General features: G+C 45.6%; 1 protein-coding gene across 6 annotated transcripts in view; it reads left to right on the plus strand.

Annotated features, from left to right (window-relative positions):
• The window catches only part of LOC117153556 (Krueppel-like factor 6), a 276239-nt gene that overhangs the window by 46026 nt on the left and 205438 nt on the right, over positions 1-24775 (plus strand). Inside the window, exon 1 of one of the 6 annotated variants that reach the window (XM_076621342.1) lies at positions 24433-24448. The exons of the other annotated variants lie outside the window; for them this stretch is intronic. The gene's annotated coding sequence lies outside the window, so the exon portion shown is untranslated. Of the gene's footprint in view, positions 1-24432; positions 24449-24775 lie in introns of those variants that run through there. 6 annotated transcript variants of the gene reach the window in all.

Raw genomic sequence — 24775 nt, forward strand, 5'->3', positions numbered from 1 at the left:
ATAGCTTCTCCATTCATCGTTTGAAACACGCACAACTAGCTGGAGCACAGAAAATTGAAGGCAGAACACGAATTTACTGGGAACTTCGTGGCTGACGCGAGTAATGGGTCGCTCCACGAAGAAAAGGAAGCGACCAAGACTTTCACCCGTCTCGCTCTCTACCGATTTGTCTGGAGTCGTTGCAGGAGGGCTGTCGCAATGACTGATCGACCGACTTCTATCTCGCCGGGAACAGATGAGAGGAACACGACGGTGTGTCTTGTCACCCTCACCGGGCGCTAGATTTATTTGCGCGAGCCCGGAGTAGCTCCGGCAAGACTGGTAGGCTGCACGGGTGATCGAATGACTCCGGATCCGAGAGCAGTGATAATGAAATTGCCGTGAAAAACGAGCAAGACACCGGTAGCCGGCGTCACGGTACAAATGTACTTCCGGCTGTGACAGCTTATAATTCAATACGCACCGCGTGGAACCGTGTAGACTCGGTAAAAATCAAATTACGATCTCTTCGACGTTTAATTTCCACCGTACTGACTTCGATATATACATGCACGAAGATTAAATTGCACGTTGAAGAAAAAAAAGAAATTCTCTGTAATTTTTAAACGCAACGTGGAAAAGCATCCTTTTTAATTGCGCGCTACCCGTGATAAAGGAAAATACACCATGCTCGAAGGAACACGAATCACGTTTGTGTTCTCTCAGCCGAGAGAGCCCTTCATCAATATTAAATCCACGGACTCGGAGAGAGAGGCGGCAGGAAGAGGCATCGTCCTAAACGTCGCACGGACACGAGAACCACCGGGGAAAGATCCCCCGTGTTCCATCTGCGATAGAAGGACGAAAAAAGGATCGGGGTGAGATCTCGTGCGATCGTACGGGTACCTGCCAGGACGTAGGATAAGGGAAGATTAAACGAAACCTTAAGCGACCAGGTCGTTTTTAGCTTATACGGGGTGGCAAGGTTTTGGGGGAAAGACGCCGAGGGATGGCGGCGCGTTCGAGCGTCCTGTGGCACTGGGGAGGAAGGGCCTCAAGCGTTCGGAGAGACACTTCCAGCAGAGGGTGTTCTCCTCCTTCTGTCTGTGTATTGGTGCCTCCGGGCACGTGTACGTACGCACCACGACTCTGTGAGTGTCCTGTAAAATACGAGCGTGCCGGAGTTAAGCCGGCCATAGATCGTGGAAAGCGGAGAGTGAAAGAGAAAGAGTGTGAAAGCGACGGGACGAGTAGGAAGGGACGGGGCTTTCAACCTCACCTTTCGCGCCAGCTACAGGAGTCTGCTCTTTCGACTCTGCAATCTTCTTACGTTTTCCTGCCTCCGATTGTCTCCCTCTTCGATTTCCCCTCTTCGATCCTTTCGACTCTCCACGACGAACGCTAGACTATCCGCTGGAAAATTTGTGCGAATTAAAAAATGTACCAGTGATCGATATGTACGTATTTTTAGCTTGGCTGGTAAACCGATTTTCTAGCACTCTCGTCGTTTAACGATTCCAAATAAACGACCGAGCGACCTCGCTTCTCGAAAGTTTCCTAATTAGCCCATCAAATTTGCATACGAGTAACATAGAACGAACGAACGAACAGAACGGTCAATTAAACGGGTACACTCAGGAGGGAATATCGAAGAAATTAAGCGTCACGCCTTTATCGTCTCTCTATACGATAAAAGACGCCATAATACGACGCGATTGTAAGGAGTTCCATCGACGTGGTGGAGAATGAAAGCGCCTGAAGCTTCGATTTTATTCGAATAGTGATGTGTCACTCGCCCTTCGGTCCTGGATCGCCACCCTACGTGTGCACCTTGACGACGCAGTTAAATACATGCACAGGCAAGGGAGGGGACTGTGACAGTCCCTAGTGCATTCGTCTCTGCTAAAAGTGGATATTAATGCACTTAGCGTCGGGCTGCGACCTAACCTTAAATCCCGGCTTATGAATGCGTAATGCGTAATGACCAGCGGTGCAGACCTCGCAAACGCACCCGCCCCCGGCGTCCAGCGGGGTTGTAAAGCGCGGATGAAGCGGGAAAATGGAGTCAATGTTGCCATCGTGATTTAGGCAGCTTTGGTTGCATTGTCCGAGCAGGGGTTGCGTTTTGAAAGGTCGGCCGTCATTGAAATTTAATTAAATCCATGGTGAATTAATGAGTATTGATGATGGGCTCGGAAAGTTGCTGTCGTGATTTTTTTCATCGATATGTATTTAATTTGCAAACGAATTCGTTTCGAACGTTATTATATAGGCGGGCGCGGAGTTACAAATGTGATCGTTTATTAAATTTTACGAATCAAACCGACCATTAACGGTACATCGCGGAATTAGTTTCCCGACACCTCAAACAATTAACGAATTGTTACATGACGAGGATCGAAATTTGGAAAACTTGCGAGTCTTCCTTGCGACCGCAAATCGATGGACGCGATATTTACGCGACGCGGTGCCGCGAAACGATTATACTGGACGCAATTTTCAGAACCGCTGGAAAAATCGAGAGATATTGAATTTCGAGCGGGTAACGGCCTGCAAAAATAATGAAATATTTTTAATTGACTTCGTCCGCCGCGAGGAACTCGATTATTGCACGCGTTTATGCCGAATGCGCATTGAAACCACCCCTTCCTCGTCGATTATCGTTTTTGACGTTCTTTATATCCTGAAATGGAGAAAATACACAACTGTCATCGAGTTTACGATTTTATTCCAAGAGTTTGAAAAACATCCGCAGCTCGTTCAGATCCAGACAGCATTTTGGCTGTGAGAAATCGCACATTACCGTTCCGAGCATACGTTATCCCAAACAGAAGGGACGATCCAACGTTCGAGGTAAAAAACACAGAATTATAAATTCGACGCTTCGTCAGGAAGACGAGACACGACACAACGCGCAAATACCTTTGAACCATGGAAAATTTACACGAACCTTTGTTTCTACCGAAGATGATCCCGGAGTCGATTCGAGCGTAACTTTTCAAGCCTTGACACTATGCTGCTGAAAGGAGAACCGAAGGTGGAATGGAAAGAGAAGAAGGGCGAGGAATTGCGTTCCGAGCAGCGAACAAACCCGTGGAATATCATTATCATGCTGCCACACGCGAGCATGCATACTTCGGCATTGAATTTCAGCGCGCGTGCACCGTTGCATCGGCGATACTACCGGCCAAACTCTTTGCCCGCGTGTGCATTCCGAGAACGTACCATGCACGCACGTGATAGGTACGTCCTGCACATGCACGCGGGCAGGAAAATACGCGTGAAAACTATACGTGGACCACCGACGAGTAAAAATTTCGATGACCAGATGTACTTCTTCCGCTCGTGCCTTAAACGAACGTGCCTTCTTCGTCGACTACGCTTCTTGAAAATAAAACGAGTGAAATTGAAGAAGAATTTCCAAAATGGCGGAATTTCGTCGCCGCCTCGAATAACACGACCTTTATGGTGTTTCGAGACAGAGGCGGCTCTGTTATTAGGAGAATGACGCGATGGAACGCGTGTCTGGAATGACCTTAATGGAGCTGTCCTTGCGGATTTTAATCGCGGCATTAGTCGATATTACGCAGAGATGTCTGTAGCTGATGTTTAATCCTCCACGTTTCGAGGATTCTCCCTCTTTTATTGGAATCTTTGTACGGCATCGTCGATGGCGGATGTGAGTTATTGGTCTGCTATGGGTGCGGCGAGCGGCCACATTTTTTTCTTGGTTCGTTTGGGTCGTTTAGAAATACATTAAGTGAATTAGTATCTAGATGGTGAAATATTTAAGAAACGAGTTTCCCTTATCCTACATTAGAAGGGCGTAATATACGGCACTCCTCGTCGAATAATTAATTCGACATTTCCTTGGAATTGTATCGGCGTTGAAACATCGATTTTATCGAGATACGTTCGAACACGGAATAATCAAATATTTTCTATATGTATATAGATCTGGAATCGCGATATCAAGCAAAATTACCTAACATTCTGTGAATCATCCGACAAGTCGATAGCGACGGATTTTAACACTTGCGAGTTTCGATAAACATGTTGAAGATTTACGAATTCCTATTTGAAGTCTTTGATAATTTATCATGAAATTCGTTTCATGTACATGAAAACTATTAACCGAATTTTTTTATTCGAAAAGCTTTTAACATTTTTAAACAGCTCTGTCTTTCACGATTAAGATCGCACACTATAGTCCAATTTTATGATTATTGTATTATTATGACTATTATGATTGTTATAATATTGTAATAGATGATTATTATGATAGAAAATAGAACGGTGAACGTTTATGGAAACATCGAGTTATTCTTATCGTGTTAACGCGATGATGCCCGTAGTATCAATCCACCATTAGCATGATTTATCGGTAAGATTAACTGGATGTACCACAGCTTCTGACGCGTAGGATACATACGAAAAATCGGTTTCACCATTATGACGGAGCCTTAACGCGTCGGAGCGTTCACCGTACGAGTGGTCGATCGAACTGAGAAGAAAATTTTCCCTTGAACTTTTTCCCCTATAACTGGTTGCTTCTTCGGTTCATCGATTAGATCGGGTCGCTCCGCGTTACGCGAATTCCATCGAAATAACTAGCATGTACTATCGATCGGTGTTCAACTGATAGCTTTAAACGAAAGTCTGCTACTTCGAATCGAGAACGATATTTTCACTAAACACGGGTAACCGATCCATCAGTGATTCTTCGCGAAAGGATTCAATGTACAAGATTTTGCAGCGCGAAGAAAGAAAACGAATGAAACGACATTGGACGCCGATGGACCGTGGTTCTGGCCAATTCTCGATTAAACGGAGATACACAATTAATTACGGTCTGGGTAAAGTTTGAATAGCGTTGCTTTCGAAGGATCGTTGTTTTCACTCTGGCTCGTTTCCTTCCTTTTTTCTCTCCCTTTTCTTCCTCTCCTTTTTTCCCTCTCGCGAAGCGCGGTTATGTGTCTTTAACAGAGCTGAAAGCGGGGGTAACTGCCTCAAACGGATAACAGGAGTGGAGTAACCAGATCTACCATCCCCCCTCGCGTAGCAATTCACTCGCTCGCCAGCCCGCTCATCCGACCGTCCGTCTTTTTGGTCTTATCGACCGCAGCCTCCTATTACGCCGTCGCTTGCGTCGAGTCGCGCTCGAGTCTTCCCCCGCGTTTTTACGTCTCCCTTTCATTTTTCCTTTCTTTTTATTTTCCCTTCTCTTTTTCTTTTTTCCTCGATCGGGAGTGTGATCCATCGCGAACGCGGCCGACGAAGTTGTCGAATTTGCCAGCCGATCGAAACGGCCGTCGTTGTTTCCCTCGCTTTATTGCTTTTTCATGGTCGTTCTCCGTATGAACGTGTTCCCTGTGTTAAAACACGCGCTAGTTTTTGTTTTATTCCTCTACGATATATTTATTGGCGAGAGCTTAACCTTGTTTTCTCAAAAGTCTGTCTCGAATATAAAGTTGATTTATGATTGGCATAACTCGGTTTAGTTTCTGAAGTAATCAGTTCTCAGCTTCATAGTCTCTATGTGGACGATAATTTATAAGAAGATGGAATCGAGTTTAGTATTCGAAGAAGTACAGTTTCCTCTATTCTTAAGATTGAACGCGATCAGTATGGTTGAATTGGGGGTAATCGTTTTGTTATGATCTACAACGTGATCGTGAACTCACGAAGCTGTTGGATTTTACATAGATAATGTGAAGTCAAGGTTGTGTCTTGCTCTCGAAGTTGTCTCGTATGTGATTTCATAAAAGAAATCTCCATATGAAACATAAATTGACCTATGTCCTTTTTTGGTATTTCTCAATAGAACATAAAATGATAGTAGAGAGAAAGGGAATGATTTTGTATATCATACAATCTTCAAAAAAAAAAAAAAAAAAAAAAAAAGGAGAACGGTAAATTTTTAAGAAAACAGTTTGTTTGGCTCTTAAGTGCAGAAATATCGAAGAAAACCGATGCGTAGGAGCCGGTCAATAATCGTTGAACGAGCACGCGATTGCCTGCCGATTACAGCGCTGACAAACTAGGAAACCTCGCGAGTAAGGCTCGTGAGTCATCGATAACGAAACCGTTGATCATTGGCAGCTATGTTTGGTTCGGATCGATATCGAATCGAGTCTTCTTTTGCGCTGTTCTCGGGCAAAAGTATCCGGCAAAGTGTATTACGATCCCCAGGCGAAAGGGTTGGTTTTCATTTCAGGGATGGTCGTAGCCTCTTTTCTTTCAGTTTACCGTGCGACGAAAATAATATTATCCCGGTCGAACGGGTAGAAGATTTCAAGGGGCGCCCGGCCTCGATTCGCAGGTCAATCTATTTAGCCGGAGAGGATCGAGTATCGAAGGATCAACCATAGGCGAGGACATACTATGGTAGATACGGCTGGCCTCTCGCGGGTCTCGCTGTCTCTTGGAAATCCCTTTTACGGCGTGTCCTTCGACCCCTGGTTGCCTGTAAACCTCACAAATTACGTCCCAGAGGGCGAGGCTAGAAACTCGGTGGGGAGCAGGTGCGTGAATTCCGTCGTGTGTTGGCCGCACACGCCGCGAGCGTATATTCACGTACACGCATATTATTACCTTAGCTGACTCCCTTCCGCCTTTCCTCTATGCCTCTGTTCTATCCCTTTCGATCTACAGCTTCGTTGCTTCACCCAGCGTTCCCCTCCTCCCCCCTCTGTTACTCCCTCCTATCTCCATCGTGGAGGCTGTTGCCGTAGAAAAGCGGCGCGCAGGGTGAGAAGACTATTATATTAACATAAATAATATCTGCAGCCGATGCTTTTGAATACATTGCCGTGGACTCGCGGCGAACTTTATGCGACCGCTCGAAACCGCTATTTACGGTAGCCAAGCGCGAGCCAAGTTTTCACCACCGTGAACTATACTACCGATCTACCGACCAACCGCGCGTACACCCTCGTTACGTGTACGCCGGATGTCTCGCCCGCGTGCGTGCACTCGCACGCCATGACCAGGTAGAACGAGGGTAGACGTTCGCGTGTTCAACAGCGATTCATCCGAACCCTCCCCTGAAACAAGATTCTACGATCTACGCTCGTTGTACAAATTTTGGGGCTGGTAGATTCGAAACATCACCCCTTTCGAGCTCGACGTTCGCTTCGCGTATTCCTGGTCTGCGTCTGATTTATTTAATCGGAATCCACAACTCGCGTTCTACTCGATCGTTAAACTTATCACGGCGAGATGTCTGATTCGTAAACGGAGAAAAACGAAGCCTCCCACTGTTCAACGATTGGCAATTTAATGGTAATTTAACGAAAACGTTTTTCGTTGACCAGGCTCGTTAGCCCAAGTAACTTCGCATAAAGGCGATTACTCGGCAAACGAAACGACGAGAAAGAAAGCAGTTGGAACGCGCAATTCCCATGTCTCTGTCTCAGTCGTTCCACGACGTTTCTTTCCTGTCCGCGAGCAATTCTCCTTTTCCGCAGTTTTCCTTTGACCGCTCGTAAACCACGAGCTCACGCTTTTTGCCATGGCAACTACGACCACAACGATGACCAGGCATCTTGTGTCTCAGTGGGCACCGCCGCAGAAACCGACGATATTTTTCGCGAATCAATCGACGTTAATTCGTCGTTGCATAAATCTAGCGGACCTGTCGTTTCCTGGTTTTCGCTAAATGGCCATTTGGTACCGCAGGGACGATCGTTTGCGCACGGGATAGGAAGTCGTTCGGTCCTGAATCGCTAGCGGAGGAAATTGTACGGTTCCCCGGATCCGGCGCGATGGTATTTATATATTTATTATTCAACGCTGGTCGAGGAGCGAAGCAGCGTGGCCGTGGTATGCGCGGAATGTTGCAAGATTACCGGGAACGCGGAGGTTTTGCTGATCGAACCGTTATTGTAGCTGCACCAGCGATTGTCGGCGTGTCATTCACCTTGCGCCGGCTGTTTTCTGCTTCGCGCGACGTATCGACATTTTCTCTCGTTTCTTGGTTTCGTACCGTTTGGTTTTGGACACGTACCGCCGATCGTTCTCGTCGACGATTAATTTCAATATCGTTTTATAGCCATACTCGGTCTCCTGATCGATATAAATCCTCGTTTAATTCGGTCGATACTCGCGTACACGCGCCTCCACGAGCCTAGCCGACTATGCGTTCCATAACTGGGAGTAATAAACGTGTTTATTAACTGTCGCGCGGACGAAAAACGAATCGGTCGAGCCGGGCGTGAATTTTAACGCTCCCGACCGTTCCTCGATACACACGGCCGCTTTCTACGAGCCATTGTGGTCGGCACCTATGCGCCCGGGTTTACGGCTGCACTTCCGTTGTGACCCATAGCCGGAACTAGCGAGTATTTGGCCACGGCTGCGTGCACAGCTCCGTTTGTTCGCGGTATTTTCCACTATTTATAATCGCGAGCCCCGTTTTCACCGGGCCAGCCCTTCCGTTTTCGCGTTAGGCACCGACACCGCAAAGTTACGCTCTTTGCTTTACTTTTTTCAAAGTTACGTTCGCGATAGTGTACAGAATTTTTTCTTATAATTAGTCAGGAACAATGCCATGTCCAACGAATATAATTTATAGGATATAGAGTGCATTGTCGCGTGTAACGCAAAATTCTTAATTTACGTTCGCCCGATTAATCACAGGACAAATTCGACGGGGGTTGAAATGCACGCGCTGGGACGGCATGCCACACAACGCGAAGTCCACAGTCACAGCGCGAGGCGATGCCCATTTCACCATGCTCGAGCGAATCGACGTAATTTTCCTTTTCCGCGGGAGGGCCATATCGACGAAATAACACGCTTATCAATTACAACTTAATTACCTGGCCGTTTGGGTCTGTACATTACGAAACGACAAGGAGAGTCGAGAGGGTAGAAACGGGATAAAGAGCGGAAAAGAGACACGACAGGCGCGCTTGTGCTCGCCTAGCGACAAACAGCGTCGTTTCATTAGCCAAATTGGATTGCCTGAAATCGAGTAAATTTAAATCCAGCATCACGATCGTGCGATAAAACGTTTGCGATCCCACGATTCGAACAGTTTTTTTTTCTTCCCTGCCCTCTTCTCCGAATCCAGCGTTCAATCGCTTTAAATGGATTTCCACGTGAAATTACAGCGCGTTCGTCCTCTGTGTTTGCCCATGGACTGTTCGCGTCCTCGATTCTACGAAGGCTGTGCCATTGTAGAGACTCTTCTACTCGTACACGCGATGCAGCGATCCCCTTTAACGGCGCCGTTCGCTCGAAAAAGAAGACACACGTTCAAATTCTCGAAACAGGTAGTATCGAAATTACGTCGAATGCGTTGGCGGAAACGACGCGGTGGAAATGAGGGAAGGTGGATTCCAGCGAAGACGCGAAAACGCGTCGGTGCACGCATGGAGAAAGTTCGCCAGCCAGTGGAACGGAAACGGAAAGACTCTTTAGAAAACGGGACACGGGTAACGAAAGTAGCGAAACGATGGAAAACGCGGAATAGAGGAAACAAGAATGAAGAAAGATGGAAGGTGGTAGAAGCAAACGAGCTGCGGTGGATGATAAAATTCGGGCGTTAATCAGAATCTTGTTTCCACGGTGGGGACGATCTCTCTAACGAGGGACCGTCGGCCATTGTACCATTTACACAATTACACGTTTCCATTCCCTCCGGACGTTTCCGCGTTTATATATCGGTGCCGGTGGCTAGGTGGGTGGTATACATTTCTGTACGTGTAATTTCTGCGTGCACCGTCGCGTGTTTCGTACGTGCGCGCGCGCACGAGCCAACGCGACCACGATCACCGTAAGAGAGGATAGAAGGGCGCTCGTAATGCGCGGGATTGCTTCGTGTCTGACGGCGAACGAGGAAGAGAAAGAGGAAGAGGCGGAGGAAGAGCTGGAAGAAGAGGACGAGAATGTATAGTGAACGGTGAATGGCAGAAAGAGAAAGGGGATAGTACGAGGAAGACAGAAGACACGCAAAGCATTGGTTGGAGAAAGATGGTTAGGGAGGGTGGCGGTGATCGCGGTGGTGGTGGCGACGGTGGTCGTGGCGCGGTGGTTGTGGATCGGTTGGGGTGCCACCGGCACACCGGTGTTGAATGTAAAAGTGCGTGCGGCGGTGTGTGTCGGTGCGTACACACGTGTTATTGATCGCGTCGAGCGCTCGCTCGCTCGCTCGTTCCTTGCCGCTGCCTCTGGCTGCCTACCTACCGGCCCCCGGCACCAACGTAGCTGAAACGGCAACCGCATTTTCCCGCTAACTCTATTCTTTTAGAACCACCTTCGCGCGGACTGCACGCGGATGAGCGGAACGGTCCGCGCGGTTCCCGCGTTTTCATCGTTTGCGTAGAGCCTGCTTCATGGGGCGAGCTTCTATGTTTTTCGCCGATTTCGAGTAGAAATCGTCGCAGTAATTCCAGTGCGATAGCCACGTTGCTTTCCTCACGGAAAATTTGTTTCAAATTTCCTGGCGTATAAAGGAATCGGTTTGATTTTCGATCGGAATTTCTGTGTATTTATGGGTTGTTATCGAAAAATTGATATTAACATTGATAAGAACCGAAGTCGAGGTAGAGGGTGGATCGTGTTTGCACGTGGAAGGGAACGCAATTAGGTAGCTTACGGGGCGCGCGGTTAAACATCATCGAACACACGTTACACACGTTACAGTGATATTATAGACGTCACCGTGCACACATTATGGAGAATGTTAAATATCAACGAACGCACGTCACGCGCAGAACACGAACAATGTCGAGGGAACGCGGCTAAATACGTGAAAATTTACACACTGAAAAATTGTAGCAATTTATCTGAAAAGGTGGCCTTTCTACCGATGTAAATTCGCGCCTAGTTCCCTAATTACAATTAACGTGTTTTTCGATGTTTCATTGCTAAAATAGAGTCGAAAAACAGAAAGGAAAAGCTGAATTTAAGGGTCGAAAGGACAGAGTTGTATTCGCGTCGGGTGGTAAATGCGTAGATTGTCTGCGAACCGGTCGAATATGGGGGAATTATACGAAATAGGCGGATTTGCGGGGACACTGTAACCGGAACAATTATTCGTATTACTGTTCGATTCGCGAATTTTCAGGCGTTGCGTCGCTGTCCCGTCTCTGTTTGTAATATTTCCATATTTGTAATGTTCGGGCTGCAGGTAAATCCGTGGAATCCGAATAATACGAATATCCGCAACCAGTCGGCAATATCCGTGTTAGTCGAATAATGCGAATATTCGTATAAGCCGGATCATGCGGATGTCCGTCGATTTATAAATTCGCATTGTCGTGCGGCCGTATGCAAATTCTATTCTGCGAAAATAAGCGCTGCCGGATTTCCACGCTTTTTAGTTAATGTTCCTGGAGTACCTTTTATCAGTTCGAATGGTTTAACCGCTGTCGCGTTAAATTCACGCCTAGACAAGAGGGTGCGACGGTCGTAAACAGAGATCACCGTTTGTCAGTCATTTGAAAAAAGGTGTTGGGGTTTCCAGGTATCGTTATCCACGGTGTCAATGTATTACAATTACACCGTGTGCAGGAAAAATAGAAGTTTATTTTAACGCGTACGTTAAAAGCGTTCGTTCGTTGAAACATTCTGTTTACGACTACGACTTCTATTTAATTCTTAACTCTACTGTTCTCCTCTATACGACTCAAAATCGATGTTAAATTTCAGTAGATTTTATGAAAACATAGATAGTTTGTAATCTTTGATCGTGCATATTCCATTCTTTTTATAAACGAGGTATTCCAAAGGAAAGAAGATGTCTGAAGGGATTCGAACGAGATAGAAAAAGCAAAGAGAGGAGTATGGTTAAATATTTATTTTTCCAACAAGGCAAACAGCGATTCTACAAAAGACGTTCGTGATGCAGTTTCGCATACTCAGCCGAATATTTACCATTTTTCGTTCAGTAGCAGCGCGAACGAACGTTGGAAGAAACAAAACGTCGCCTTATCGAAGGCTCCATCCATCTGTAGTTAATCCGGCTTTAACTTGCATGGAATTCGATGGGAACCGGGCGTCAGGATTCCCCGTCACCACGCATCTGTCTTTCCCGCAATCGCATTTTCGCCGCCGATAAAGGGTGCAACCGCGTCGCGCGCTCGCTTTCCACCTGGAAGCCGTTGCGATTCAGTCAGAACGATACCGAGTTCAAAATCGCGCTTTTCCTTTGTCCCTCCGCATTTTTTTCAGGGCCCGAACCGTTTCTGTAGTTCGATCGCGACACGATTAACCGGTGTATCCCTTTTAAATCCCCGACTGAATTTTATTGGCCCCTGCCGCGCGTTCTCGTTTCACAAAACGCGATTTACAAAGTACTTTGTAGCGGAACCGCAACTCCCCGTGTCCCTCCCACGTTGCATTTTCATCCCTGGAACGAGTTGGAACCGTGCAAAAGTCCGTAGGGAGTGAAGCTGACGGACGAACGAAAAGAGAGAAACGGAGACGGAAGCTGTTGCCGTCAGATGCACGATGTCGCGATACCGTGACGCACACTGTAGGACAATAAGGGCCTTTGACCCTCTGCAGTCGACCTCAGCTTCGTACCTACCTTATCGCCCTTGGGGAATGTAACGGCGGTATCCGATCGAAAGGAAATGGAGCCTTTTGCATGATACATGGGTTTCAGCGTTGCACGCGATATATAATACGTTCGAGAAGCCGGAGAGAAGTTTTCGTGCGACTCGCTATGACCATGCGAAAAACCACTCCGCTCTTTCGCCTGAAATCTTTTCTCGCCTTCTGAACCACGGAAAATTTAACTCGGACCGACAACGATTCGATGCTATTTACAACTACGTTCGTCTACAGTAGATTTGCCATTTTATTCAAGTCGTTGTATTATCTATATGCTATTGCAATTTCAATTTCTCTTATTTAACTTGATCGAAGATCGCTCGTACAAGTGTGGGACGAACAACCTGACCCTTGTACGATTATACGAGGGTGTTACGGGAAAGTTGCGAGCTGTCGTACCTGCGGCAAGAGGGGTGGCACGTTTCCCTGGAAGTCGCGTGATTCGGTCTCGAGCGTCCCTGTCTCGATGCACGCACAAAACGTGGCAGTCATTAAGGGCAGTAGCGGGGTCTGTCTTTTCTGTTGGCCGGTCTATCTGTTTCCCTCGCTCTCGCGTTCGCCAGGAAGTCGGACTCGGTAATTACAGGGGCTTCAAAGGGTCTGCTTTTGGCTTCGACGGACAGCTTCGTGGGAATTCAAAGCGACTCGAACACTCGCGCGAGAGGGGATCGCCCCTCCTACATGTCTAAATTCGCAAGAAACGTGATTTAAAAGAGCGGTTTCGCCGGGGCGAGCATGGCTCGACAATTGCGCCGAGAACGTGGTTCGCGTCGACAGTGGCTAAACCGCACGAACACCAGATTTCACGAGAGCATATCTTTTCTCGCGCAGCACGGGTAATTACGTGAGTTTTTCTTTCACGCGGGTTCCATTTCTGTTGTATTGCCCCGCCGACTAGAGATTCCTCGTTCGATTCTAATGGAACGTGAATATCGAATCGCCGTGGAACAGGCTCGAATTGCTCTATCACGGAGAAATCTGTTCCAGAGAAATTGGTTGATAACCACGGTAATTTTCCGAACCCTCCTTTCGGCATAATCCAATCGAAAATCCCGGGCACAATAGTCGCGGTTGAATAAGAAGAAACGAGAATATCGATTCGGAAAGATCGAGTCAGTGGCGTGCACCTCGTTCGACCAGATCGCCGCTTTCCTCCCCTTTTCCTGTCATTCTCGCGGGGTTTTCACGCCCCAGAAACCAGTCATCGGTATAAAGGGCAGCCACCGTTTCGTCTATACAAATACGTTCTCGTCACATTTTGCGATTTCGCCTTTTCTGCGTTGTGTTGCACGCAAACGAACAGACGTTCCGTCTACATTTTGCGATGACGCGACACGACGATATTCTTTCTTCGACTTCTTTAATTAGCTCTTAAAGAGAGGATCGCGAGAACGGCCCGTTCGTTCGTTTAATTATCTCGATTCTTTCTATGAAATTTGTCCTTTTAGTGTTCTTTTATAACCTTGGAGTAGTAATTGTTCAATTTCGTTACAGAATTTAAAGCAAAAACCTTTTACTAGGATACTCAGACACCACGACGCTTATTCAACAGTGATTATTTATTTATAACTCGATTCGTTTCCTGCGTTTCCTCTCACCAATCGAGAAATGGCTAGAGGATGTTTCGAATAAATTTTCCTACAGGCATCTGACTGATTAGCAAACAAGACTTTTCCACTCCCTATACGACTTTTCGTCAGAGATGAGACTGCGAATAAACACGAGGGGAAACGTAATATATAACAGGATCAAGGAAAGATATCCAAGAGCTCCATTCGATTAGGCTTTCTTTCTAGTTTCCCCTCGTGAGTTTTTTCGCATCCTACGAAACAACCGATGGCACGAAGCTGTATCACTCGTTCCCATGCAAATACGTATGCCATTTCGCGTCTCGTCCGAGCTTGTTTTCCAGGGAAACACGACGGACGTCGTTACCAGGCCCAATAACGTCGCCTGCAATAAATGTACGTGCTGTTAACACCTATCGTCGGTAGAGATGCGTGCACGAACGTGGATTAGCTCGGGCCTGCGCACATTCTTTACGTACCTCTTTTATCACGAATAGGATTATAGTTCGACGCGCAGATAATGTTAAATACGCTTAATGGTACAAGGGATTGACGAACTCGTATTTGGATTTTGAAATTGGTGACGTTACGTATTTGATGACGTCAGTGACCGAACTCTGTTATTTCTACGAACTTTTAGCGACCTTTACTTCGATAAATTTCAATCTTCTGCAAGCATTCTTCGTGTTCGTTCCGCTTTAAGAAAGGCTCTCTCCGCGTGGTAATAAAAATCAGCGGCCAATAGGAGATAAGCGTGGAACGCAGAGCTGGAACGCGTGGACGCAATAACATCGCGATGAAATTGTCGTGGTTTACCGAGGACGAATCGTATATTCGATAAACGACCGACTGTCCCGGCGTATACACGAGCGATTTATTAATGAGATTTCGGGCTATTTGTCGTTTAGATATTACCGACGGCTTTATATTTGTTCGTGCTTGACACCCACGAATTGGTAATGAGATTTGCAGGCGCGATCGACCACGGTTTTATCGCGTAGCGGGCAAAAATCACGACGCAATCACACGGAACGCGGTAGCTATATGAAGGTATTTTTGACGAACCGTAACCGTGCATTTAAAAGTCCCACTCGAAGCATTATTAGGGCGATATTGACACTTACGATGCTGTGGCGTGGTTTCTCTCTCGTGGCTTTCGTCGACCAACTGATCGTAATTTTAGCCTCGTTTACATCGCGCCCGTGTATGAACGTTGACCGAGTTCCGGGTCGATCCCACCGACGATATAGAACGACGATGAAGTTGCTTGGAAGTTCGCTCCTAATTTTAATAACGCGAAACAGAATCGGCGAAGTAGGTTGAACAATAAACGTTGTCAGCCAAGAGAAAACAAACCCGTAACTCTTCCGCCGAAGGTGGTGTTATCGATTATTTGCGTCAAGGTTACTGGCTGCTATTTCACCGCTCTTGGAAAACATCTTCAAATTCAAACTCTTTTATCTCACCCCTTCGAATGAAACGTTCAAATTCGAGTCCCTTGGCAGACTTTTGCCCCAGAGATACGACATTTACTGGGAATATTTTTCCAGGACCGGCAGCCAGATACGAGGATCGCGTAATCCGGTTCCCGTTCTAGGGACGTAGCCACGCAGAGGCAGAGGTGCGTTCGTTCACGCACACGCGCGGACATGTTTATACGCGCGTCGCGTATAAAGCAGCCCGCTCGAGTCGCCTCGCAGTCCGTTCTCGCGCGTTAAATTAATTACGGGCGTCGCTATCATTTATTTTCATTTCCCCCGCGGCGAATCGTCCCCTACCCTCTTTCCTACGTTCACGGTCGCCGCCGCGCCGGCTCGCTCTTCACCCCTCCTCAATCCCTCCCCCCTGTGTGCCCTGGCCTACACCACCCCCCGTAGCACGCCGTTGTCCATAGCCAGCCTGTTAGCCGAACGCAGCCTGCAGACTGCTTATACGAGTAGCGACTATTACCGACCGAATTATCGCCATCTGACCCCTAGCCGGCTTCTACCTTAAATGAAAATAGACACCTCGCTAATGCCCCCGGATGCATTCTCGCTTTTAGCCGCAATTCGAGCCCGACTACGCCCTCTTCTCTCACCACCCTTTGCACGCCTACCATTCCGACCGTGATTTCGGGGGATGCTGCTGCCCTTTGCCTCGAAATTTCCAGGGAATCGAGCCTTCGTGCGTCGACCATGTAGGTAACTCACGGAATAGCGTCGACGTTCCTGATGAATGGACGACCCGTGTGAAACACAGGGTGGTTCTTAGAATTTAGTACTGGATTTTCCGTATAGAGATCGAGGATGGAGCTATAGGCTGTTGATATATTTGGAATTTTTACGTGGTTTAGATTAGTCGAACGACTCGTTACATTCTTCTTTTCATTTTCAAGGATGTTCGGTTACGCGCAGTTGCATTTGACTCATACCGATATCTTTCGAGGTTAAGCTGTTTAGAAATTGTTTTCGCTAAGTCGAACGAAGCTTTCACACTTATCTGCGACTATTACCGACTGAATTCGCGTTTCCATACAGATGTCTATCGTAGAACCACTTGACTCGATACACGGAAGCAATCAATTCGTCAGAAGGGTTTCTTTCTTATCTAATGAACAGAGCGATGATGTACGAAACTAATTATGTACTTAGGATTAGTTCCGATCAAATGTCCACCATCTGATCCCAACCGGTAATTCCAAGCAGTATCAAAATCCGTAATGGCGCTTCTCGGTTCTCACCAAATTCATCATTTGCTTACAGGAATTTGGCGTCTATACGTATTATTGACAATCACAAAAATTTATAAAATCGAGATCTTTAATGCACTATTCGTTAATAGCGCTATTCATCTTCGAACCATATAAAGTTCTTTAAATATTTTAGAATAATAATATTTTCTGTTACAATTTTCTTTGTCTATTAACTCCATCGTGATGGCTATTTTCTGTTGAATTTCAAAGGCTTAAAAGAGTAATAAACCTTGTCGTTAAATTTTATAGATTCTACTCAATTACTTGCAAAAACATCCATCACTGAATCCTCTTTCAGATACGATGCAACACAATTTCCTTCGACCAGCTTCTTCACCTCTAGTTCAGACTGCGCGACAACGTTGCACGCGTTGGCGCGCGTGTGCGTCGCTCGTAACACGACGCATTTACTTCTGCCTTGACGACGAAGCTCGAATGCTCCGAGAATCGTAAGGCGTTTCCACTGAACTCCACTGTCGGCTGACAATGGTCGTTACATAAAAGTTGACATTACTTCTAGGAGCTACTTTACTCCGCTATCTGCTCCGGCTCACGGTACGTTGGTGCGCCGTTTCGAACCGCGTTCCGTCCTTTTGTAACGCGGCCTCGATGGTGCCCAAGCTGCGTCGATTTCCTTGAATTTCAACTCTGAATATTTTCCTCCACTATCCACATCAACGCGCGAACGTGACAATGGCTGCAAATCGTTCGTTAAAATCGTTCGAAAGAATGAACGATTATGAGGGCCAAATTTAGAAAATTAAAGAAATTAAACCAGTGATTATGATTATGAGGGGAGGGATTTTTAAGCATGAAGTATGAAGAGTTCTATTGCGAGTATTCTATTGAACAATCGAGAATTGACGTTAATGTACCGAATCATTACGAAGTTATAGAAACGAAGTTAAGAAAATGAACGATTAAGATACTGTTCGTGTGTTATCATGGAATGGATGGTTCTTCATCGCGATTTGTTTCAGAATTTAGGATCCTAGCATTAGTGATGATGTTGAACGTATATGTGAACGTATATGCGTGTATCTACATGTATAGATGAAATACATGGAAGACAAGTGACCGTAAGGGCGGTCAGTTGTTGCGAGCGAAACAACTGTCCAGTGAGTTTAGAGAGGGCCAGTTTTAGAATTACAATGTACCGGCGGACTGTTGCGTTTGTATTTATTTTGCTGTTGGCGTTTTACCCTGAAAATATGAACGCGTGCAAGTTGCTAGCGGTTTGCAACATGTCATCGCGATTACTTTCTAAACTGAATCATTCTCCTCTCTGGATTATTATTACCATCAGCTCAGAAATTATTTATAACAATCTTTAATATAAAACGACTAATTAAAGCGATCAAGGCAGTTTTTATCGATTACTAAATTTAACTCGGTAACTCCGTATCAAGTTCAAACTTTTCCCGATAATCGTTTCTCAACACGTTGTCCTCCTTTAACCCCTCTGCAACCGAGGTCAAAATGTAAAGAAACGATCTTGACGAATATATATCATCGAGAAATATACATTGCATGGATGCAACGTTCCATTTGTAATATTTTTTTCAATCAATTTATATCATCGATCTTTATCTTCTGTCATTGTACATTATCCGTAAAAGGGCGAAAGGATTAAATATTCTTCTTCCATTCATACCCAGACATCAGATAATTAACAATTCACACGATACAGATCACAAGTACTCTTATCCAGCAAATATCTAGCATCTTCGAGTAAGAAACTTCTGGAATCCCTTCTCATGACGATTTATTCCTGGAGTAATGGTCCAGGACGGGGTTTTTGCCTGGAGAAGATGAAGCCGTCGCGTAATTACGGGCCTCGTTAGGCGGACGCGGTGTCACTGCGACTCGTATTTAATTAGCGTTATCGTTCCGCCGCGGCCGGCGGCAGCTATGACGATGGTGGTGGCGGTAGTGGCGGTGGGTGCACGCGTCGCGACGCGAGAAATGTCGACGCGACCGGTCGAAACTTTCGCCGTTCTCGCGATGGAAAGTTGAGCGACGGCGTGACGCGCGTTCCTGAATGCATATTTTATCGCACGCCAGGCACACTTTGCCGCGATTTCGCGAACTCGGCCAAGACAGCCGACCAATTACCAACCAGCTATAATTCCCCGTTCGCACCGTTTCCTTAATTGCGTTCCGCCGCCACGTGTTCTCCAAACCGAGGGGAAATTTTGCAATTGAAGTCGTCATGGGAAAAGTATAATAAGTACATTTCTGTTGATTTCCTGACTTTTGTATCACTTGGTCATGGATAAATCTCTGATGTTTTATAAGAAACTAACAATATCAATTTATCTACTTGTTGTGTTAATTTATCGTGATTAATACTATACCGCATGACTTGCGTTTTGAGTGTTCAAGAGGTAGAGATAACAACACATATTTAATACCAAAAGTTAATGCAGAAATAATTTCGATAGGATTGGTTAACGATATATTGGATTTTAAGATTGTTATTTTATTTAAAAAAAAAAAAAAAAAAAAAAACGGGAAATGTGACTCGTTATGTCCTCCTCTTGTGATTTTTAATCTGGTAAATGTAGTCTCAAGGCGGTAATTATACAGAAAAGGGCACACCTCGCTGATTTCTATGAGCTTGAAATATGTTGTCAAGGTTAACATTCTGAACAACTTTTTCCTACACATGTAATAACCACCACTCGACCTTCGTTTGCGAGATATTCGTAAAAAGTTTCAGTTAAATTTAATTTCCATTAGATACACTTCATTCTGGTATATAGGTGGTCGCGTTTTTATATAGCTCCTAAACTTAACTCATTTATATTAATCATCCTTAATATGAGTAAAAAAGAATAAATCAATGGATTATAGGTTGGGTTAGGTTGGCATCCGGCCAATTAAGTAACGTATATTAAGTAACGACTTAGATCTTATTTCATGCAATTTTCTAAGTGTATCGTAAATTTGATTACTACCATTTATTATTATTTATATATACAACAAAACATACTCAAAAACTAATACCGCGTCTGGTTATCATTAAGTGCGGAAAACATGTGTACGCATCTTCTGATTCCAATTATCGTGTACATGACGAACAGACAAATAAATTAACATATTGCGACATTTTATATATTTATCCATAGATTCATTGAAAATTATGCCACGCTTAACACCGCTGGCCACCTGATGGTTATCACTATTCTATTCCAACCCATAATTCATCCATTTATCTTTTTCCTTTATACAATATGAAAATTTATAAAAATGCGCCTGTCTACTCCGGAGTGAATAAAAAGCTGCATTATGATGGCTGCACAACTGCCTTTTTTTGGTATTATGGCTGAAATGTTCCCAGTTAATGAATGATAGTATATAACTATACAGTTTCGTATAAGCGTTGCTTTTTACGTAGTATGTAGTAGGTCGAAACCTAATCGCAAAAAATACCAAACCTGAATATATCAAGTCTATTTTTACAAATTATCTCGAAATATAACGGCGAACGGCGATAACACGCATGAGGAAAAGTTACTCAGAGCATTGTCCTCTATAACGTACCTATTTGAGGGTACTGAAATCCGTGACGTGTGTCCTTTTCTACATAATCGTCATCGAAGTTTTTCGAGACAGGCTCTCGATTGAAAGAATCTTTTGACGAATCGTGAATTTCCTTGATAGCAATTCCACTGTGTTCTTTCTCGATAAGATATCTACGATTACGTGACTCGAGTAACTGGAACCGTTATCTGCTACAATTGGCGGTTCTAGCAAACGAACACCATTTTTATAATTGTCACGGTTTCTGCGTTTCTTCCGCTTACTAGTGTCCACGATATAGTTCTAGTAGCTACTACTGCGACTAATCGTAGGAAATGTCACGATTAACGAGTAACGTGACCGGTGGTCACTTTTTTTTACGATTAAACGATAGTGTAGTAATAATAATTCTTGATTCTATGACTAATCTTTGACTTATCTACGTCTGTAGTTGGCGCCACGATATATAACTCGAAGTGGATTTACGAGTACACATAACAAAACCATATACGTACTAATCCTCTATAGTGTATTCACCCTAGGATTCATTTAAGCACAAACGTTGTGCCCACCATTAAATGAATTCATTTTGTAACAAACTAAAGTTATTAGTAGATAGGCCAGAATTTATTCAGAATTTTTGAAAAACTGGAACATTAAAAAAAGTTTGAGATTTGAATGAAAAGGTGTTGCAGCCCCTTAATGCCAGAATCACACCACTTGGACATTCCTCGTCAACTTTTCACGCTTTTCGTCCTTTTATCCTCGCTCTTAGTCTTGTTGATGCAATTATTTGGTCCACGCAATCGCGTTACGTAACGGGTGCGTTCGATCCGAAACCGCTCCGTCGGCGGACGCGTAATTAATCGCGCGACTGTGTCGCAATATCGCGAGAGAGCCGTGCGGTTACATGCCACCACTTCGCAGCCATATGCAGCGCTCGAAAGAGCTGGTCCTTTTGATGTCGACCCTCTGATGTCATTAACATTGCTCCCTGCCTCTCTTTCCCTCCCTCACAGCTCCCTCCATTCCTCTTCCTATCCTTGTTTCTTCTCCCTTCCTTCGTTTATTTATTTATGCACCTATCCCCCGCCTCCATCCTCCAACTACCCATTTCATTCTCCGCCGAGTTTACTTACCTTCGAAACTGATATTCCTATCGATAGTACGCGTTACGTTCAACTAATCCTCGAAATACTGGCTTGTTCAGCCTTCTAGTCTCTCATAACTATTAGGTAGATTGCGGATTTTGTCATTAGGTGATAATTAGTTGCCTACCTAATAGATATACCTACACGTATTCTCTCTCTACGACCCTCGTGTCCAGTTGTACTGTTCGTACCCGGAATCGAGATATCCGGAAGATCGAATCCATCCTCGTAGCTTTCGTCTTCGTCTTCGTATTCCGAATAATTTTCGAATTAAGTAAAGTGGATTCGATCAAGGAAGGAGAGTAAAGGAAGCTTTACGTTTCTTCCACGTTAGAGGTCCGTTCGTCTTGTTTCGACTGAAATCGGACGAGAGAATCGGCGTCGAATTGAACCTCGTATTTATCGGTTACGGCGCACTGAAACGTCGTCCACGATCGTGAAATACTGCGGCTACGGTGGGATCGCAAGACGAAAGGACGAGTCAGATCGTATATATCGACGGATCGGAGGGTTCTATCGTATATCGATTGTGGTGGAAAACGGCGCTGAGAAAGATCCGTAGAACACGGAAGGAACACGCAGAGGAGACGCAGGAAGCATGGAGTCTAGTTTTTTCACAGGGGCCGCTTCCGAGGAGGGAAGTTACGTTTCCTGGTCGTCGCATTGCGGCGAAAAGTTTGCGGGCTTCGAGGGCCTTTCTCGACGAGCACTCGTGCTCTGGCTCGAGTGCATTCGAGTTCTACGACCACCTCCCGTCGGGGCATCGATCTCTCGTCTCTATTGCACCGCTCCACGCCGCAGCCGTCGAATGTTTGGAGTCGTTTGTTCGCCGCGTCGCGCCACGCGGCCCCAGCCTCTCGATCGCGAACAATGTCGTGACGGAGGTGCAAAGGTGAAGCAGTTTATAGGTCAAGCATTAAGCACTACTCAAGTGTAATCAAGCAGTTAGTCCGCTAATAGGTCGTACGATTCGAGAAGAAAAGCACGGCGGAGAGCGCGTGGTTAACTGGCCCGTTGCTTCATTGCCACGCTACAAAGTTCGTATCATCGATTTCAACCGAGCTGGATCTCTTTTTTACTTCAACGATCTCTCTCCTGGATCACGCGAGGATTACGCGAAGAACGGAAAATTCGAGACGCTAAATAATCGTATATCGGTATATCGTATATCGATCCCTGGAATCGAACGCGAAGCGAGATACGCGTGTACTCGATACGTTCGTTGCGAAACATCGATCACCTCACCGGTAGTGTCGAGGTGAGCCATCGACGACGTTTCCCAAGAAACGTAATCGTCTTCACTGTTTCAACAAGAGGTTCCACGAATATCTGGAGATATCCTGGGTTTATCGTAGCCCGATTGGGACGCGCCAGGAAACGGGCAACGCTTTCATTCGACGTTGTGTGTACCGTTGGTCGACGAGGGAGAGAACCGATAGCGGCAGAAACCGAGGGGGAATTAAATAATTATCCGTACGGCTGCTCGTTGCCAGCGCTTGTAAAGCTGCCGGCTAAACGAACACCTGGAATCCAGGTTCATCGCGAAACTTTGATGAGATCAAACACGAACAAGACGATCCCGAAGGATCCTTCGTGTCTTCGAGAGACGTCTTCTTCTTGCTCCGCTCGTTCCTGCTACGCGTCGATTGCGAAACGCTAAACTCTTGGAGATAACCGTGTGTACGCCGCGAGGAAACTTTTTCCACTTTGTATCTCCGCGCGATAAGAACACGGAATACACGACCTGGTATACGCGCACGACCGACACGTATATACGCGCGCGTGAACAATCGCGTTTTTCCACACCGCACGCTCGACGGCCACGTAACGACGTTACCGTGATCCTATCGTGACGACTTATCTGCAGGCACCTAATCGCGTAACGGGACCATTGCTATCGGTTAGCCGAGATATCGATTAAATTAGCGAAACGTACGCTCGCGGGCTGGATAAGAAGAGGGACGAGCCGAGTTACGGGCTATTTACGACGTTACGGGTCTCGTGGCTGAAAAAAGTCTCGAAATTCACGAGGGCGTCGTTTTGTTCCTGGCGTTAACAAGAAGGACTCGGAGCCAAAGTAATCCGAGAACGATTCTCCGCAAGCAAGAATCCTATCCCGTGTGCAGTTACACGGGCTACTTTTCATGTCCCCTTGACGTCGTCGTTTCACCGCACGTGTTACCCGTTCATTTTCGAGGCTTTTTATTCTCTGATGGCGTCTATAACCCATGACTATATCCATAAATTTCACGGATACCTTCCAGCCGTGTTTTAGATCCGCTAAACCACCTAATCTCCCACGTACTCGAATTACGATTTTTTTACCGAATTACTCTATTTCCTGCTACTTATGTCCCCGCGAAATTGTCCATTTCCTCGAGCTCGCTTCCAGCGAACTTTCGTCGTAGTCAGGAATCCCAGTGGACAGGTAGGAAGGCTGGAACGATCGTTAATCCGATGACTGAGTCGGTTAAAAAATAATACGTTGGAATATTCGTGCAGACTGGGATCTTGGGCTTGCTGTGACTGTCGATAGGGATCGTTCGATGTAGAGAATCGTAAAGAATACATACACCGAGCGATGCTAGCGATCGGCCGATGACGTTCTATTAATGTCGTCGTTATGGGGTCGACCTGTGCTCTCACAAATGCTTAATTAATCCCATGGTAAGCGAGTCTCTTCGCGATCGTTCTCGGCACTCCTATAAATTAACCTCGTTTCAATTTCACTTCGATGTTCGTCGGAGCTTCGAACCGCGTTTCTCGCTCGATATCCTTCGCGTTATCGCGCGTTCGTCGTTTCTACGGATGATATGCGATTAATTCCGTCTCTTTTGGGTTTTGTTGCAGGTGAGAAACTGATCAGTAGATAAGCGAATCGATCCTTTGCGGCCAGAACCGGTTCGTTGAAAAATGAATACAAAATGGTAACGTATAAGGAAGCAGAGATTTGTATTTGAATAATTGCACGATACGAACGGCTAGACGCTATCTTCGTGGAGCATCGAAGTAAGATTCTTCGAGTGTAGATACCGATACAGATTGAAAATTGGAAATTTGTCTAGAAGAAAATGGCGAATTATAACGATTGTCCAAACTTTGCTATTAGGAGAACGGAGATATAACGCACGATTTCAGTTTCGTCAAACCAATTCGAAACTCATTCGAATCTGAAAGGCGATATTTCATCAGTATAGTTCCGGCAAGCGTCAATTTCTCATCGGAATTAAAATCCGAGAGTCCGCTTAGTATTA

Source organism: Bombus vancouverensis, chromosome 1 (genome assembly GCF_051014615.1).
Source record: "Bombus vancouverensis nearcticus chromosome 1, iyBomVanc1_principal, whole genome shotgun sequence".
Classification (NCBI taxonomy): Eukaryota; Metazoa; Arthropoda; class Insecta; order Hymenoptera; family Apidae; genus Bombus; species Bombus vancouverensis.